Source organism: Ranitomeya imitator, chromosome 4 (genome assembly GCF_032444005.1).
Source record: "Ranitomeya imitator isolate aRanImi1 chromosome 4, aRanImi1.pri, whole genome shotgun sequence".
NCBI classification, from domain to species: Eukaryota; Metazoa; Chordata; class Amphibia; order Anura; family Dendrobatidae; genus Ranitomeya; species Ranitomeya imitator.
Window position 1 is genome coordinate 274,904,721 of NC_091285.1, and position 18,629 is coordinate 274,923,349.

Below are 18,629 nucleotides of genomic sequence, written 5' to 3' on the forward strand. Positions count from 1 at the left end.
CATTTTGTTAAGGTATCCCTTAATAAATAGCAGGGCTTTGCCTTAAAGGGACACTGTCACCTGAATTTGGAGGGAACAATCTTCAACCATGGAGGCGGGGTTTTGGGGTTTTTGATTCACCCTTTCCTTACCCGCTGGCTGCAATATTGGATTGAAGTTGATTCTCTGTCCTCCATAGTACACGCCTGAGCAAGGCAATCTTGCCTTGTGCAGGCATGTACTACGGAGGACAGAGAATGAACTTCAATCCAATATTGCAGCCAGCATACAGCCAGCGGGTAAGGAAAGGGTGAATCAAACACCCCCAAACCCCGCCTCCATGGTTGAAGATTGTTCCCTCCAAATTCAGGTGACAGTGTCCCTTTAAAGTAGACATGGCTACTCTCCTAATAGCTGTTCTAGTTAAAAAATAAAATGCATTATGAAATGTGGAGCATGTTTTCTCATAAATAAGTTGTACAATCTCTCTGGCTTTCCTCCTACATGTGGGCGTTACGGGCTGGTTGTGCGTTCTTACACACTGACACCATCCAACCAGTGCTGCCAGTTACACAGTGTTAACTCCCCTTTAAAAAGGGGGATGTCTAAACCCAGTTGTCAATTTAGTCATACATCTCTACGACATAACAGAGGAACCAGAATTTAAGAATACATGCTTATGAATTGTATTTCCATGAAGACCTGCTGCAAGCAGAGAGCGGCTCATTAAAAATGGAAAACCACAAAGCTCAGAACACCCTTTTTATTTCAGCTGAGAATTTTAGACTAATGAGAACAAATGTTAATACAAGATCCCAACCTTACTTACAGTTAGATGTCCTTGGTTTGTAAAACCAATTCAAACATTGCTTTCACGTCGAAGATGAATAAGCAGTTTATTTTATTTTTTTTTCAGTTAACATTATAACATTGTATGACACAAAATCAAGCATCTAATACTCTGTCAACACCTAAGATTTATCTAGAACCAGTAAGCCAAGCAGTGTAAAAAAAAAAAAAAAAAAAACACTTAAAAAGTTACACACTTCACAGTTAAAAGAACAAGTTCCTAGCCAAGTGACTGTACCACATGAGCAATCCTAGGAAAATAAATTTAACATGTCCACATACATGTGGTATTTACATCAGCAACCTATATTGGCAAAAATATAGTACAGCTAGGTTAAAAATACTTTCAAGTCTTTAACCACAAGCAACCTTGCTGTTTGAACAAGTTCTACAAAGGAGAACAAGAGTTGAGTATGTACAGAAGAAGCCGCTTTCTAAATTTAGTTTTATATGGTAAGAAAATTTACTAGAAATGACAAAGATGTAATACCAAGCAATCACTTTATAGCCAGTCCATACAAAATGTTTAAGTTTTTTTTTTAATAAAAAAGAAATAAATATACAAATATAAATACCTGAATAGGATTAGAGGTTTTAAGACAAAATTAAAGGGGTTATATTTCTCCGCTTGGTTTACAGAAACAGCGGCACTTGTCCGTGAGCTGTGTCTGGTAAAGCAGTTCAACCAGTTCATTTTAAATGAGTGCCCATGGACTGCGTCTAGTATTGCAAGTTAATAAAGCAAGTCTGTTTTAATATATCAGACAAAGGCGCTATTTAAGCGTGGATGGGCAGACCTTTTATTTCTGAGAGAGGAGAATCCATTTAATGTTAGACAAACGTGATTAATACAACAGCCTAAGATGGGGAATAGCCATCAGTTCCCTGCTATCAGTCTACTGCTCATCCCTATGCAGGTACACTAGAAGGGGATTGGGTCTATTACAGGAACTGGTCATTGGGCAAATAGCCCAGAGGGGCAGCAATATTGTGGAGATAGGTTTCACTTTTAAAGGGGGAAAAAAAAAAAAAAAAAGGTATTTCCAGTCAATGTACTAGGACTAAAAACCTGTAAATGAATGCTGGGGAAAGGTAAAATCATGATAAAAATACTTACCTGGTTCTGTTTCACCATCATAAACCAACTAATTTGGTGACAAACTCATTATAAAAACAATCTTTATACAATATCAAATTGCATGATAAATTGAACCACTGATCATAAAAACGCATAAGCAATGGAAACTCCTTGGCGTGTTATAAAGTAAGACCCTTTAGTCTTAAAGTTTGTGCATATAGCTTGCAGTCTATTTTACTACAGAAGAAAATGTACTGCTGGAAGAACCTGCAACGGTATTCAAGCAGTGTATAGGTAATCATGTCACCAACGGTCTTGAAAACTTGGTATCCTAAAGCAGTCCAATATAAGAAGTAGATAAAATCTACATTACATCTTTCACAGAAAGAAAACTAGTATTGAGCAGATAACAAATTAGTCACTCCACTATAGGCTGATGCATTAGTGGGAACAGGAAAAAAATCTATTCAGGAAAAAAATCTATTCAGTAACTGCTGGAATTATACTGGAATTTAAAACTGACATTTTCTAAACAGAAGCAAATTTGCAAAACCAGAGGTGACACTTGGTGATTAATACTCCAACACAAGTTTTCATATACATGGTCATAAATGGAAGATGGAATGGTGGCCTATCAGAATAAACAATTATGGCATGCACCAACTAATTATTTGTGTTACACCATTTACTAACAAATATAGTAATATACAAATGAAGAACTAAAATTGTCCAACAGTGACGTAGCCAACTAACAAATACATCTAAAGTCAGTTAAATTACATGAATAATGGGGGCACCCAATGATTGCAAATTGTGGTTAAAGAAATAAAATCAACATGTTGCTAAAACAAGCCTTTCCCTGAGGTGTAAACAGCAAATAACTTGAACAGCTTTACACATCAGCCCCATTAAACAGTTTATTACAATACCACATCTTGTAATCGAGGTGGTGTGATGTACAAACATTAGAACATGAACAGGAACAAACAACTATAAAAACAAGAAAGAACTGGACATTAGCAGTTGGCAATTTAATGCATACCCAACGTTGCAAGAGCTGTTAATGTTTATGTCACACAGGTTTCAGTCAAATAAAACATTTAAGCAACTTAAAAATATAAGTAGATCTACTGGTTACCATGTTTGCAGATTTGCTTTATTCACATCTAGATCTGTTCATTTTAATCCATATGGTCTCAGAAACTGAGTCATGAAGCAAACTGAAGGCCAAGTGTCTTCTGTGAAGAGTAGGTGTTGATCTTTCAAGATGCTCCTCTTCTGTCAGCTGTAACGTGTTAAAATTTTGTGATGTAGATTTGATACAGGACATGGCATAGACAATTGTCGTCAGAACACTACCATTGACAACTCAAATGTTACAGCTTTAAAAACATAGTTACACAGTTTTTCCATGCACATTGTTTAGTGACTGTTTAGTAATATTTATTCGCAAAATACAATTTTAGAAGATACGAAAACAGTCTTGTATACAACTATAAACTAGCGATCTACACAAATATGTATCATATATAGTATCACAAAATACCAACAAGCATCCGACTGTACAAATGTATACTTCATGAGATCACTAACACAATGGCCATGATTATTCATAGTTTTTACACCCAAAAAAATAGGGTAAAACCTCTGAAAAAAGTCACAATACTGGGAGTTGCGACAAAATTTGACAACGCATTTTAACAACAGTTTCTCCTTGTTAGAAGTAGGGGTGACACCACAGCTCGTTTAGTTCATGACTAGAATGAGGTTTTTGGAGTACAACATGTAGGTGCATGCCAATAGTTATAACAATTCAGGTTCATGAAGAGGCTAGCACCACCTCATGAAGCAGCAGCTTCTGACTTCAGAGCACCCTCTCATCAAGACCTGCAAAAAAAAGTCACTGGTCTTGATGAGCCAGGGGCAATGTATTTCCAGAAATATTGTATAAATTAAAATACCTTTCTTTTGCTATGTGCTCAAGGACCAATATTGTTTGTCAGAAAGAACATTAAAAAAACAAAAGCTAAGACTATGTTCACATAGGTCAGATATAACATGGATTTTGGAGTAGATCACTCACCAAAATTTGGCCACAATCAGAATCTCATACATTTAAATGGGATTTCTGCAATCCCATTCATATGCACAGATTTATGGTGCCAAAAGAATAAGAAGCATACATTAAGCATATTAAAAGCAAAACATCTGCCCCACCAGATGACAATGTGGCTAAAGTTCATGGGGATCTGTAGCAAATAAAACTGCAAATTTGTGACATACTGGTACAACAGAGACCAGATTATGGCCAAAGTCTGCAGACATAGGGGTCAGATTTATCTTACCTTTGTGAACATACCCTGCAAGTGTTTGTGGGTTACAAAAAATAGCCGTGAATATCAAAATACCTAATTGTTCCCATTGGGTTGAGCGGTTGAATCGGACTTTACCCAAAAACACATGCTTTGGCTATAACAGTTATAACATATCTTCATGAAGTTTTTTGCATTACAAGTCAAGTGCAGTACCATGATATTGTGGAACTAAGCTTTATGTTCACTTGTGAAGCTGGTTAAAGGAGCATTAAAGTGTACCTGTAATGTTGCTGATAATCTCAAAACAGAAGTTTAAAGGTGGATTACACTGCTAATCAGCTCCAAGCATTCCTGAGAACGCTCATAGCAGCCTATCTAAACTGTCTTGATAAAAATCATTTTTCTCAACAGCATATAGTTCTATGTAAACTGGTCATGAGCTGCCTACAACAATGATATTATTTGCACACAAACTGTACTAAAGATCATTCTGTGAACATGCAAGTGTGGTCAGCCTCTGCAAAAAAAGGCCATTAAGTGACCGCTGATCAGCTAACATGTAGTCGACTGGCAGTCATTTAACGGTCTCAAATGGCCAGTGTAAATACACTAACTGTGATAGAGACTTGGCTGCCTTATTTCCAAAGCTTCTCAAACCTCTCTGCTCTACCTCCAGCTATCAGACATAAACTTATGTCAGGAGACTAACACCAGCAACACAAGAAGCACACTTTATAGCACCTTGAAAATAGATTAAACTGTCCCATACATATACAGTTGTGTGAAAAAGGGTTTGCCCGTCCCGATTTCATATTCTTTTGCATGTTTGTCACTTAAATGTTTCAGATCACCAAACAAATTAAAAAGTATTTGACAACAATAACACAAGTAAACACAGAATAGAGTTTTTAAACGAAGGTCTTTATTATTAAGGGGAAAAAAATCCAAAACTACAGGTGTGAAAAAGGGATTGCTCCCTTAACCTTCGTCCGGCTGACTAGGTACATCTGTATCTATTCAGTTTTAAAATTGCAATAAATTTTTTTCGAAAAGCTGTAGAGGGCTGAAATTTCGTGACATCTCTGCAGTTTTGGTCCAGAATATATTGGCCAAATATCACAGTGGAGGTATATATGAAGGTACAATTGTACCTCTGCAGCCTGTTAACGTTGTAAAATTATGCAGCCTGACAAAGGTTAAAACATAAAATAACTGTGTTTTATCACATTTTGGGAAGCCAAGTTCAAACTCCCTAGCCACACCCATGCCTAATTATGGCCACACCTGTTATCAATCAATAAATCACTTAAATTGGACCTGCCTTACAAAGTGAAGTAGACCAAAAGATGCTCAAAAGCTAGACATGCCGCAATCCAAAGAAACAAAATGAGAAACTGAGTAATTGAGATCCATCAGTCTGGAAAAGATTATAAAGCCATTTTTCAAGCTTTGGGACTCTAGCGAAACACAGTGCGAGCCATTCCCCACAAATGGCAAAAACATTCAATAGTTGTAAACCTTCCCAGGAGTAGCCGGAAGACCAAAAAATTACCCCAAGAGCGCTGCGAAAACTCATCCAAGAGGTCACAAAAGACCCCACTAGAACATCCAAAGAACCGCAGGCTCACTAGCCTCAGTTAAGGTCAGTGTTCTTGACTCTACCATGAGAGACTGGGCAAAAATGGCCTGCATGACAGCGTTCCAAGACGAAAACCAATGAGCAATATGAACAAAGGCTTATCTCAGTTTTGCCAGAGAACATCTTGATGATCCCCAAGACTTTTGGGAGAATACTCTGAACTGACGAGACAAAAGTTGAACTTTTTGGAAGGTGTATGTCCCATTACATCTGGTGTAGACGTAACACAGAATTTCAGAAATGGATCATCATATCAACAGTAAAATATGGTCATGGTTGAGTGATGGTCTGCGGCCGTTTCGCTACTTCAGGACATGGAAATCTTGCTGTGGTAAATGGAACCATGAATTCTGCTAAATGAAAATCCTGAAAGAATGTCCATCCGTTTGTGACCTCAAGCTGAAGTGCAATTGGGTTATGCAGCAGAACAATGATCCAAAACACACCAGCAAACCCACCTCTGAATGGTTTCAGAAAAACAAGAAGTAAAATTTTGGAGATGTCTGGTCAAAGTCCTGCCCTTAATTTGATTGAGATGCTGTGGCATGACCTTAAAAAGGCGGTTTGTGCTCGGAAACTCTCCAATGTGGCTGAATTACAACAATTCTGCAAAGATGAGTCGTCCAAAATTCCTCCAGCATTGTTAAAGACTCATTGGCAGTTATTGCAAAATCTCGATTTCAGTTCATGCTGCTAAGGGTGGACCAACCAGTTATTAGGTTTAACAGGCAATCACTTTTACCACACAGGGCCCGGTACATTTGGATTTCCTTTTCCCTTAATAATAACAACCTTCATATAAAAACTGCATTTTGTGATTACTTGTGTTATCCTTGTCTAATATTTAAATTTGTTTGGTGATCTGAAACATTTAAGTGTGACAAACATAAAAAAGAATAGGAAATCAGGAAGGGGCAAACAGTTTCCCACAACTGCAAGTGAAGATATATGTTCCAAAAATATACAAATAGCACTATATGAGAATAAGTTACAAGCCATTGTAGGAATAATACACCCCTTCTGCATATTCTGGGGAGGGACGGGGAACGTAATAAGGTGCTTAGTAGGTTAAAGTATAAGATCAAAGTCATTCTATTCATGCCAAAGTAACAAAGTGAAAACTATTATCCAGGAGGGATGCATTATTTTTTGCAATACACAAGTTGTTTTTTTTGTTTTTAAAGAACACAAATTGTTACATGAGAACTCACCAACTATAAATAATGAAAATGTGTTTTGTTTTTTACACATGTTTTTACAAGTATTAATCAATATCCAGTCAATATTCTAGTTTTAACCACATCCCCACAGCTTTTAATAAGGCGGCAGTTTTCTTTTTACATCAATATGCCTGCAATCTTGCTTTACAAATAGTAGTGCAGGGGATCATAAACCAGATATTCATTTCACAAGTAACAAGTGTATGTTGTAAAATAGAAACATATGACTGAGCACCAAACACATATTAAATGCTTCAACATCCTATTTGATGCCAATATGGCAACTGAAGCACAAACTGAGTTGTAAACTGAGAATAAGTTGACAAAGATCATATAAAAAAATGATTGTCCCTGCCAAGAGTTAAATTTATACCTTTAAAGAGAATCTGCCAGCAGGTTTTACTATGTAATCTGACAGCAGCACGAGTTATGAGCGGAGACCCTGATTCCAGCGATTTATAACTTAGTATACTGGGTGCAGCAGTTATGATAGCGGAGCTGTGTATAGCCCCCACACACACCTTAGCTTTCAGTGTATATTGTAAAGTCACAGGACGCTGCTAAACAGTGCTGGAGGAGGGGTTGGACTAGGAGGCAGGAGGCCATTTGTCCTGTAAGGATTGTCTCCTGCTAGTAAAAGACTGATTGTATGTAAACAGCAGAACATAGCCCAGTAAGTGACATCACTATAATCAGGGTCTCTGCTCCTACACTATGGAGTTCTCAGATTACATAGCAAAAATCTGGTAACAGATTCACTTTAAGGTGGACATAGATATACTTTATCAGATATTAGTCAAACGTGAGCGAGAGGCAATTAACTATGGCTTTCTGTAAAGAGGATTTGTAGGTGGAGGTACAAGGTGCAATAATCATGAAATACAGGCATTATAAGAGTATTTGTAGGAATCCCAATATTCTAAGCTAAAAAACACCAAATATAAGACAGAGGTAGCATGGCCATTAATGCTAAAAAATGCTTTTTGTCTGGATACAGACAGCGAAGGAAAAATATTACAAAATGACAAAGTTGTTTAAGCTAGAAAGTGAAAATAAGGGAGCCTGAAAACGCAAGGATGTGAGTTCGCCTAGTTGTCACAGAACGATGCGCTATATGGACTGCACTAGGGTCAGGGAATGTTTAATTTTTCCTAATTAGACTTGGAGGTTTGCGGTTTTAAAGAGGAGTGCGCAATAAAAAAAAAACACAAAAAAACACACAAAAAAACAACTAAACTTACATTTGGGAAGTACACTAACCAAAGTACACATTTAAGGGCCGGGCTTTTATTCGACTTTGTATAGACAGTTATTTTTGTGACGGAAAAAGCACATATTGGTGAATATATTTTCAGCGATAAGAAAGGGTTTACAGAGTCACGTGTAATATATTCTCCCATGATAAAGATAATGAGAAGAATATGGAAATGCATCCTAAAGTATACATTCCTTACACAAATTCTACTTTTTTTTTTTATAATACATGTGTTAATACGGCTGAACCGGGAAATTCAGGACTTTGCCACAAATGTTCAGGCAAATCACAAACTATACCCTTCTATATCTGGAACATATGATATTTACAAAATAAGAAGGTACTAATGCAAATAGTGGTTTTTAGGCTGGGGTTATACAGTGATTGTTATCCACAATACAGGTCAAACATGTGCCGCTGATATATTGCAGAGTAATACAGGTGAATGGGGTCATAATGTGACACAGGGTAACGTGACAAGGAAGTTGCAAAAAAAAGTCCAGTTGGGCCCAACTTTTTGCAACCTGTCAGGGTACCCTAGCAGCTGCAATGTAACCCATCTATCTGCATTATACAGCAATTTACCAGCGGCAGAAAGCGGTCTGATTTCACAGTGTGCGAAGCTGTCAAAAATCACACTGAAACCCCATTTTTAAAGTACAAAGGAACACTGTACAATAAGATTGCAATAGAGATACAAAGGTTTACAACAAATTAATTTACTAGTTAGGTTTAGGACAGCATTTCATATTAAGTGTTTATTTAATAGGCAGAGTAACACATTCTTAAAACCTGAAATTCAGATTACCGTACATATTTCTCAAGTACAAAAATAATTTAGCCTAGCAACACATTACGGCTGCAAAAATACACTATTACAACTTTTCATTCCATGTAACAAATGCTGATGCAAACCTTTTAAAAAGCAAGGGCGGTTTTATTAAGAGTAAAACTGGGTGTACTATTAATCTTAGGGCATTATCATTGTGAGACAACTAGGCATCCTAAAAACGGGAAGGCAAGAGAAGCTGGGGAGTAAAGAGACTAAATCATGGCAAAACGCAAATTTTAAGGGGTAAAAAAAATTTATTTTTAAAGAGTTATCAGATAAAAATATTACAAATCTCTGTATATCCAACATATATATTCATAATGAACGGGTTCTGAACAAGATTACTTACAAACAAGTGTTTTGCATACATTTACAGGAAACAAAACAGTAAACATAAAAAGGGTTTTTATTTTAAAAAACCATCTGTCAGATAGAAAATGTTATAAAATAAAGATAAATTACGCCTTGAACCAGATGGGATATCCCAGCCATTATTTACCGGATTACTGCTTTCAATCATTGGCCTCAATGATCACTGGTGAGGCTAGCGGACTACATGCAGCAGCCACACGAAGAATAGACAGCACATCAGGACTTCTGGTATTGGCAGTGGACTCAGCGGTTAACTTAGGTTCATTATATAACATTCTCTACTCAATGCCCAATTTTGAAAAAAAAAAAAAATACAAAAAACACTGTCCTAATCATCTTCATCTCAGCACATATTATGTAAAGGAAAGCACATATACCTGACTAATTCATATGTTCCAAGGATCCCCCAGTCCTTTGATTAACAGCTTCCCTTAATTAGCATTAATTGGATAGGACTATGAAATAGGAAACTAGTGACGAAGACACTAAAAGCCCAATTTATCAAATGCCTAAAGGAAAACCTTTTTTTTGTTGCCAATAACAACCATACGCTCACAGCTCATGAGCTCTGTTTAGCCCCACCAATGATTGGCAGCTTTCTGTGTACACTGTACATGGGCAAAAAGATAATTAGTGGTGTGGCCGGAGTTATACACAGCTGATCTGGCAGACCTGCAGCAGATAAAACAGGGATTTTATCAAAACTACAGAAAGCAGCCCAGTAAGTAATAGACTGCTGAAATTGGGGTTTTTCCGCATCTTAATTGTGCCGTTTTCAGATGGGGTAAAAAAAATAAATAAATCTGGTGACAGATTTGTTTTAGGTTTCCACTGTCTGCTCTCTCCCTGCATGTCGCTCTGCTAAAGGCTCATACTCACTAGCGAGAAACTCGGATGAGTCTCGCACGGCAATACCCGGCACTCAGGAGCGGAGCGGGCGGCTGCATGTATTGCTATGCGGGGTGCAGTGCCAGGTATTGCCGTGCGAGACTCATCAGAGTTTCTCGTGAGTATGAGCCCTAAAAGCGAGAACGCAGGGAGAGAAGCACTGCTACAGGTCTATGAGACATACACTGATAAAGTAAAGGTAGATCTCTCCCATGAGTGCTCACATTAGTCACTACACACTAATGTCTGCACCAAACAGTTCCTGGTGCTTACTGCAAAGATTTGTGACCAATATCAGCACTGATGGGAGGGCATAATTCTCACTTTATCAGCGTTTGTCTTTAGAAATGCTCTGCAGGGATTCACTCTCCTCAGTGAGAAGAACAAGCTGTATAGTGCAAGGAGACAGTCAGGCAGTGAATTTTGTTTTTCGCTTCCCTTCTCCCCAGAGCCATAACTTTTTTTATTTTTTAGGTCAAAATGGCCATTTAAGGGCTTGTTTCTTGCAGGACAAGTTGTACTTTTGGAAGACATCATTAGTTTTAACATATTTTGTTTTTTTTTCTTTACTAGGTTCACTAAATGCTAAAACTGACCTGCCAATATGATTCTCCAGGTCATTACAAGTTCATAGACCCCAAACATGTCTAGGTTATTTTTTATTTAAGCGGTGGAAAAAAAACAACAACTTTGGTTTAAAGGGAACCTGTCACCTCGTTTTGCCACTATAAGATGCAGCCACTACCTTTTGGGGCTCATCTACAGCATTCTATAATGCTGAAGATAAGCCCCAAAAGGCAGTGGCCACATCTTATATCAGTAAAACAAGGTGACAGATTCCCTTTAAAAAAAAAAAGGCACCATTTTCCGAGACCTGTAGCGTCTACATTGTTCATGATCTGGGGTTGGGCCAGAGCTTATTTTGTGTGTGCCGAGCTGACGTTTTCATTGATAGCATTTTGGTGTAGATACAATCTTTTGATTGCCCATTATTCCATTTTATTGCAATGTGCCAGTGACCAAATAAACATAATTCTGCAGTTTTTTGTTTTTTTTCTTCTCGTTACGCCGTTTAGCAATTGGGTTAATGCTTTTCTCATATTGATAGATCAGGCGATTCTGAACGCGGCGATACCAAACGTGTAGATTTTATTTTTTTTAATTATTTTGATTGGAGCGAAAGGGGGGTCATTTGAACTTTTATTTTTTTTTAGATTTAAATTTTTTTTTATTTGTATGCTTCTATAGTGTTCATGGTAGACCAGAAGCTGCAGTTGTCCAATTGCCTCTGCTACACACAGACAATGAACAGATCGCCTGTAACAGAAATGGTCACTTGCTCTGGGCGCCGACCACCGGGCGGCGCTCATACCAATCTGGCAATGACAACCAGAGAGTTCTGCTGGAGACCTCTGGTTGTCATGCCAACCCATCGGTGACCCACGATCACATGACGTAGTCACCAATGGGAGGGATTTTTGACGCGCTTCCGGTAAGCGAGGTTAAATGCTGCTGTCAGAGTTTGACACGACATTTAACAGGTTAACAACACCTGTTCAAAACAGCTAACATGTGCCGGGAAAGATGTGGGCTCAGCGCCGAAGCCCACAAAAGAAGGAATTCCGATGAGGGCGTATTATTATGCCCAATGTCAGAAAGGAGTTAAAGATGTTGTCTTGGATTTTAACATAGATGGTCAATGCTTGGAATAGGTCATAAATGTCAGTGACACCTGCCGATCAGCTGTTCCTGGAACTAATGGCGGCCAGACTTCTCAGTTACGTTGCTGCACAGCACAACTCCATCAACCGAATTAGTGGACTGCACTATTTATTTGAATAGGGGTCGGATATGCAGTACCCAGCTGCGGCCACCACCATACAGCTGACAACTTTCACACCCCCACCAATCATGCATAGACAACCTATCCTAAGGATAGGCAGTCTACTATTTGAAAGTCCCGGACAATCCCTTTAAACATTGGTGAAGTGGACACTGTTGGAAAAAGGGGATAACTGCCGAATTATGACTGAGCAACTCGAGCTTGAGCAGGAGCTGTGTCTGTGTAGGGAGAGTGGCAAGGTTAAAAAGCTTGGTGGTGACGCAGGAGATTTATCAAAGATTGCTGTTCAGGTGCAGAGAGCAGCAATTCACCTCACTGTACGCTGGACCGTCCATACAAGCACTTTTTACCATTTACCTTTCGTGTCTCGCCATTTCCTCACACTAAGCTTGCGAGCAGGGCCCTCACTCCTCTTGGTATCTGCTTATGTGTTACTCTGTAATGTTTGACATTGTTTGCACATGTCCCCTATGAACTGTAAATCGCTGCAGAATATGTTGGCGCTATAAAAATAAATATTTTACTTCAGTGCTTGCTGCTACACCATGAAATCTCCGCCCCTGCCTCCTCCATTTCTCAGAATTAAAGTGTGTAATCAGTTACTCGTGTTCTCCTTTCTGTGTAAGAGGATCAACCACTTCCTACCCTCCAGCATTTATTTTTTTTCCCTCTTTCTTTCTTGTGCAGGAGGTGGTAAAAGAATAACCACCACATATGTGCTCACGTCTGTTTTTGCTCCCCCCTGGCTGCTCACCTCTGCTTCAAGACCTACATAAACTGCAATATGGATTATTTCTGAACCCTTGTCTATCACCTTCACCTACACTTTCCCTGTCTGACCAGTCCCATCAACCCTGAAATAAAAAAAAATAATAAAATGAGTGAATTTGATGGGTCATGAATGGCCACGCATTGCCACTAAGCCCAACCACCCCCCAAAAATATTACAGTTGAAAATCATCATTACAGTTAATAATGAAGATTTTATTGTCCAGCCCCAGGTGCAGCACTAGTTAAGCATTTATGCCTGCGCTACAGATTTCCCACCCACTGGACTTGCAGTACATCCCAACCTACTTAAGTTGTTTGTGTGTTAGCCGTAATTGGCTAATTGAAGGTTTTGTTACCGTATATAGTTGTGTATAAGCAGAGTTCTTCAGCACATTTGTGCTGAAAACGCCCCCCTTGGCTTATACATGAGTCATGGTCCCAGAATGACGGGCTAGGGGGCGGGGGGGAGAGAATACAGAAGCAGCGTGTCACAGAAGGAAGAGCCAGCGGCTGTAACTGTGCCCGCTGCTAAAGAGAAATTAATATTCACTGCGCTGGCAATGAATATTAATTTTTCTTATGGCGCACTGTTACATCCACAGCCTTCCAGCACAAATCCTACTTACCTTCTCTGCGCGCCCTCGCTGCATCTCATTCCGGCACCAGCAGCTCTTCCTGCTGAGCGATCACAAGTCCCCAGCTCATTAAGGTAATGAATATTCACTCCTCTCTACTACCATAGGAGTGGAGTGAATATAGTGAATTAATGAGCGGGGACACGTGATTGCTCGATTGGAAGAACTGCTGGCGCCGGAACCGGTTGCAGTGAGGGCGCGCAGAGAAGGTAAGTAGGATGTGTTTTTTGTTTTTAATAGGAACCATGCATACAAGGATAGGGAGTAAGAAGCCATGCATACAAGGACGGGGGATGGGGAGCCATGCACACAAGGACAGGGATGAGGGAGCCATGCATACAACGACAGGGATGAGGGAGCCATGCACACAAGGACAGGGATGAGGGGACAATGCATATCCGGCTTATACTCAAGTCAATAAGTTTTTCCAGTTTTTCGTAGCAAAATTATGTGCCTCGGCTTAAACTTGAGTTGACTTTTACTCGAGTATATACGGTACTTAATTTACTCTGCATATAACATTATAGTAATCATAGCTTTACTTCAAAAACCTCCCACATACAGCTTTGTCTAGGAAATTTACAATTTGGGGCTTCATAGAATTCTTCTGCAGCATGGACCATTTTACATGAGAATTTTAATTCCCATTTACATACTAGAGGCTAAAAAAAAAATTACATAGTAAGTGTGCCCCATGCGGTATTAAATCTGTTACCTCAGTTCAGCTATCCTTGTGCAACAATATCAAAGTCATATTTTGGTCTCTTGTGTTAGCATTAAATGTAGTGAATAAAATATTAAATGGTTTTATTTTATTCAATACATTTCATTATCGTCCTTTTGAGTGACATTTTTCAGAACTTAAAGGCATCAATTACTAAATTTACCAAGTATATGAAGAATGATTTTATGGAAGCTTGATCAAATAACTTTCAAGCTGTATAAACTATCTGTATGTGACATTTATACCTATTAGTGTGCTCTATTTTTTGGTAGCTATTGGACAAAAGGCACCATATTTTTGGAGCCACACAGTGCTCAGAATATGCTACTCTTTAAAGGAATCTGTCAGCAGGTTTTTACTACCCTGTTTGAGAGAAGCATCATGTAGGGACAGAGACTCCATTTCCAGATGTGATTCACTTGCTGTAATTTTGATAAAATCACTTATCTGCCTTTGATCTACCAGTTATTATTATTATTATTATACATTTTTATAGCGCCATTTATTCCATGGCGCTTTACATGTGAATACGAGGCAAATATAGACAAATACATTAAACATGAGCAGATAACAGGCACACGGGTACATAAGGAGGGAGGACCCTGCCTGCGAGGGCTCACAGTCTGCAGGGGAGGGGTGATGAAACACTAGGAGAGGGTAGGGCAGGTTGCGCGGCAGTTCGCTGAAAGCGAGTTTTGTTTAACCCCACCAATAGCAAATTTTTGCTCATGAACAGTGTACGCAGAAATCTGCCAATCAGTGGAGGCGGTGGGATTATATAGAGCTCATGAATATGGAGGGCTACCTGGCTGCAGGTTTGCTAGTCCTCTAATAAAATCACTATTTTATAAGCAGGACATTATCAAAACTACAGCAAGCAGCCCAGCAAAGGACCTCACAGGAACCAGGGTCTCTAACCTTACATCATTCTGCCAGATTAGGCTGCAAAAACCTGGAGACAGATTCCTTCTAAACACGATAGCATAGTATGACATGCCAGCTTTAACAACAGCTTTAACAATAGTCAAAAAGAAATATTACTTACATTAATGGGAATGATTTTGATGACCAGCATAGCTTGTAACAATGAAACGGAGACTAAATTTCACCATGTGCAAGTAGTAGATTCTCTAAACTGACCTGTCCATCACCACGTTAAGGCCCCTTTAGGGTATGTGCACACGTCCGGATTTCGTGCAGAAATTTCCTGAAGAAAACCGGAAATTTTCTGCAAGAAATCCGCATTACTTTTTTTTTTTTTTGTGTGTGTTTTTTTTTTTTTTAGCATTTTGCAAGCGAAATTAGCTTGCAGAATGCTAAAGTTTTCCAAGCGATCTGTAGCATCGCTTGGAAAACTGACTGACAGGTTGGTCACACTTGTCAAACATAGTGTTTGACAAGTGTGACCAACTTTTTACTATAGATGCTGCCTATGCAGCATCAATAGTAAAAGATGGAATGTTTAAAAATAATTTTTTAAAAAATTTAAAAAAAATGGTTATACTCACCTGCAGACAGCCGATCTCCTCAGCGGCGTCCGTTCCTATAGATGGTGTGTGTGTGCAGGACCTTCGATGACGTCACGGTCACATGAGTGGTCACGCGACCAATCACAAGACGGCGACGTCATCGCAGGTCCTTCACACACCATCTACAGGAACGGAAGCGGCAACGTGCACCGATGAAAGGCGGGAAGACTCCGGGGCCATCAGAGGGTGAGTATATGACTATTTTTTATTTTAATTCTTTTTTTTTACCAATTATATGGTGCCCAGTCCGTGGAGGAGAGTCTCCTCTCCTCCACCCTGGGTACCAACCGCCCATAATCTGCTTACTTCCCGCATGGTGTGCACAGCCCCAAGCGGAAAGCAAGCAGATCAATGCATTCCTAGGTGTGCGGAATCCCTGCAATTCCGCAAATTTAATGAACATGTTGCTTTTTTTCCCGCAATGCGATTTTTTCGCGGAAAAAAAAGCAACATTTGCACAAGAAATGTGGAATAGACTGTAAATAATAGGAGGTATATGTAAGCGTTTTTTTCGCGTTTTTATAGCGAAAAACGCAAAAAATACTGAACGTGTGCACATGGCCTTACACATTAGATACCCATTAGACAAATTATTTGTCTGACAGCTATCTTCAACCCTAAACAAACATACATAGCCTGGAAGGCTCAGCAGAGCCCTCCTGTGCTCTCCAAGAGAAAGACATCTCTAAGGAGCACTAAATGATTGCCTGTTGAAATTCAACAGGCCAGACGCTTTTCTCCCCAGATACCTGTCAGCAGAGACTTGGCCCCTGGCAGTGGTTACAAGAAAACAGCATTAAATACTGCATGTGTGGATCTAGCTTCGGGCTGTGTGTACACATCTATGTATTGTATGCAAGGAAGCCACAATAGCCAAAGGAAAATGCAATAATATAGATATGTTTTGCTAAAAAAATAGATTACTAGCCCAACTTGAGAAGAAAATGCAATTTGTATAGGAATTTTGTGTGTCAAATGGCATAATTACGTAGTACAGTTAAGCAAAATATTTCAAAGTGTGCTTGATTTTATTGTAAGCCTACAGAGATATGTAGACACACTGATTATACTAATCCACTTTAAAGGGCTTGTCCAGGGATGATCAATCTCTCTAAAAGATCAGTGGAAGCCCAACTGCTGGAACGTGCTCTAACTGGCACGAGACACTTCTATCCCCAATTAGAATGGATCTGTACATGTTCGACCTCCCAACTCAACGCATTCTTTATGAAGATTTTGTAAAAAGATGAGAGCATCGCTCATCAATCCCATAGTGCATTAAAGCGCTACAGTAGAGCATCTATAAAATATTACATATATCTATATGTATAAATATTATATTGTAAGGCAATGTATTCACCTTTCCCAAAGATTAAAGGGGTACTCGGGAATACTTTTTTTTTTTTTTTACCTCCGATCTACGTAACTTCAGAAACTATGAAGTCTTACATCCACAGAGAACTATTCAGTGTGATGGCGACACAGCTGCTGAATACTCCCCTCCCTTCTGGGAGGTTAGGTCAAACATGGAAGGTTTTGGTCTGGTCCTGGCTATTAACACAAGCCAAGCGTCCTCCTGAAAACCACTCCTTCTATGCATTCACATAGTAAGGGACATGGCTTATTGTGCTTGCAATGAGAAAGTGGGATTCTGTGCTCTGCCTGTCCGACCACCATAATATCTGCCTGTGACTAATTCATAGCTGTGAAGTCAGAGCTTCCCTACAAGTAGCTGTGCAGAGGCAGCATGCATTGGTACGGCAGCGCTCTCCCTCTCTCAGTAGTCCTCCTATATCACACATCTCACAAGCCTGAGGGCTGTGCAAACTAAGAACTGCTGGGTTATGTGTCTGATAGTCAATATCAGTAATAAACGCTGAAGGAGCCATTCTGAGGCTATACACAGGCTGGGGAGGCATGTGTGATACACCAAGACTACTTAGGGAGGGAGCGCATTATTAGCGACAGGAATAGACTATGGGCAGACAGAAGCTGCCTCTTCGTGAGAAGAAGGGAGGCTCTGACTTAACAGTTATGATGTAACAGCAGGCAGATATAATGGGGGTCAAGCACAAACTCACACTCACTCAGGGCGTTACTTGCATACAAGTCACACCCCTTATACGCAATTATATTATTATTGTTATAGCGCCATTTATTCCATGGCACTTTACATGTGAGGAGGGGTATACATAATAAAAACAGGTACAATAATCTTGAATAATACAAGTCACAACTGGTACAGGAGGAGAGAGGACCCTGCCTGCGATGGAAGGTTATTTGGAGGTTGGCTAGTAATAAAAGCCAGGAAAAGACCATGCCCCTTGATCTGTGACGTAACGTCTCAGATGGGAAGGCGAGCACTCAGCAGTTGCACCTCAATCACTCTGAATAGTTTTGAAAAACTAAATTATTGAAATCAAAAAGGTTTGGATGTACACTTTATGAAGTTACATCGATACAATTACAGTTTAAATGAAGGCTGTCTTTACACCAAATTATGTTGCCACACATTAAGGCCATGTTCACACTATGCGGTTTTTACTGCGGAACCGCGGCGATTTTGCCGCTGCGGTCCACAGCTGTTTTCCATGCAGGGTACAGTACAATGTTACCCTATGGAAAACAGAAACCGCAGTGCACATGATGCGGAAAAACCCGAAAAAAACCGCGCTGAATTGCTGCGGAAAAAAAGAAGGA

The 18,629-nt window shown here is 39.4% G+C and overlaps 1 protein-coding gene across 4 annotated transcripts in view; it reads right to left on the reverse strand.

Annotated features, from left to right (window-relative positions):
• Positions 1 to 728: 728 nt before the first annotated feature.
• The window catches only part of CPSF6 (cleavage and polyadenylation specific factor 6), a 67,889-nt gene continuing 49,988 nt past the window's right edge, over positions 729 to 18,629 (reverse strand). For all 4 annotated transcript variants that reach the window (XM_069764638.1, XM_069764637.1, XM_069764636.1 and 1 more), the window contains exon 10: positions 729 to 3,191. The gene's annotated coding sequence lies outside the window, so the exon portion shown is untranslated. The remainder of the gene's footprint in view (positions 3,192 to 18,629) is intronic.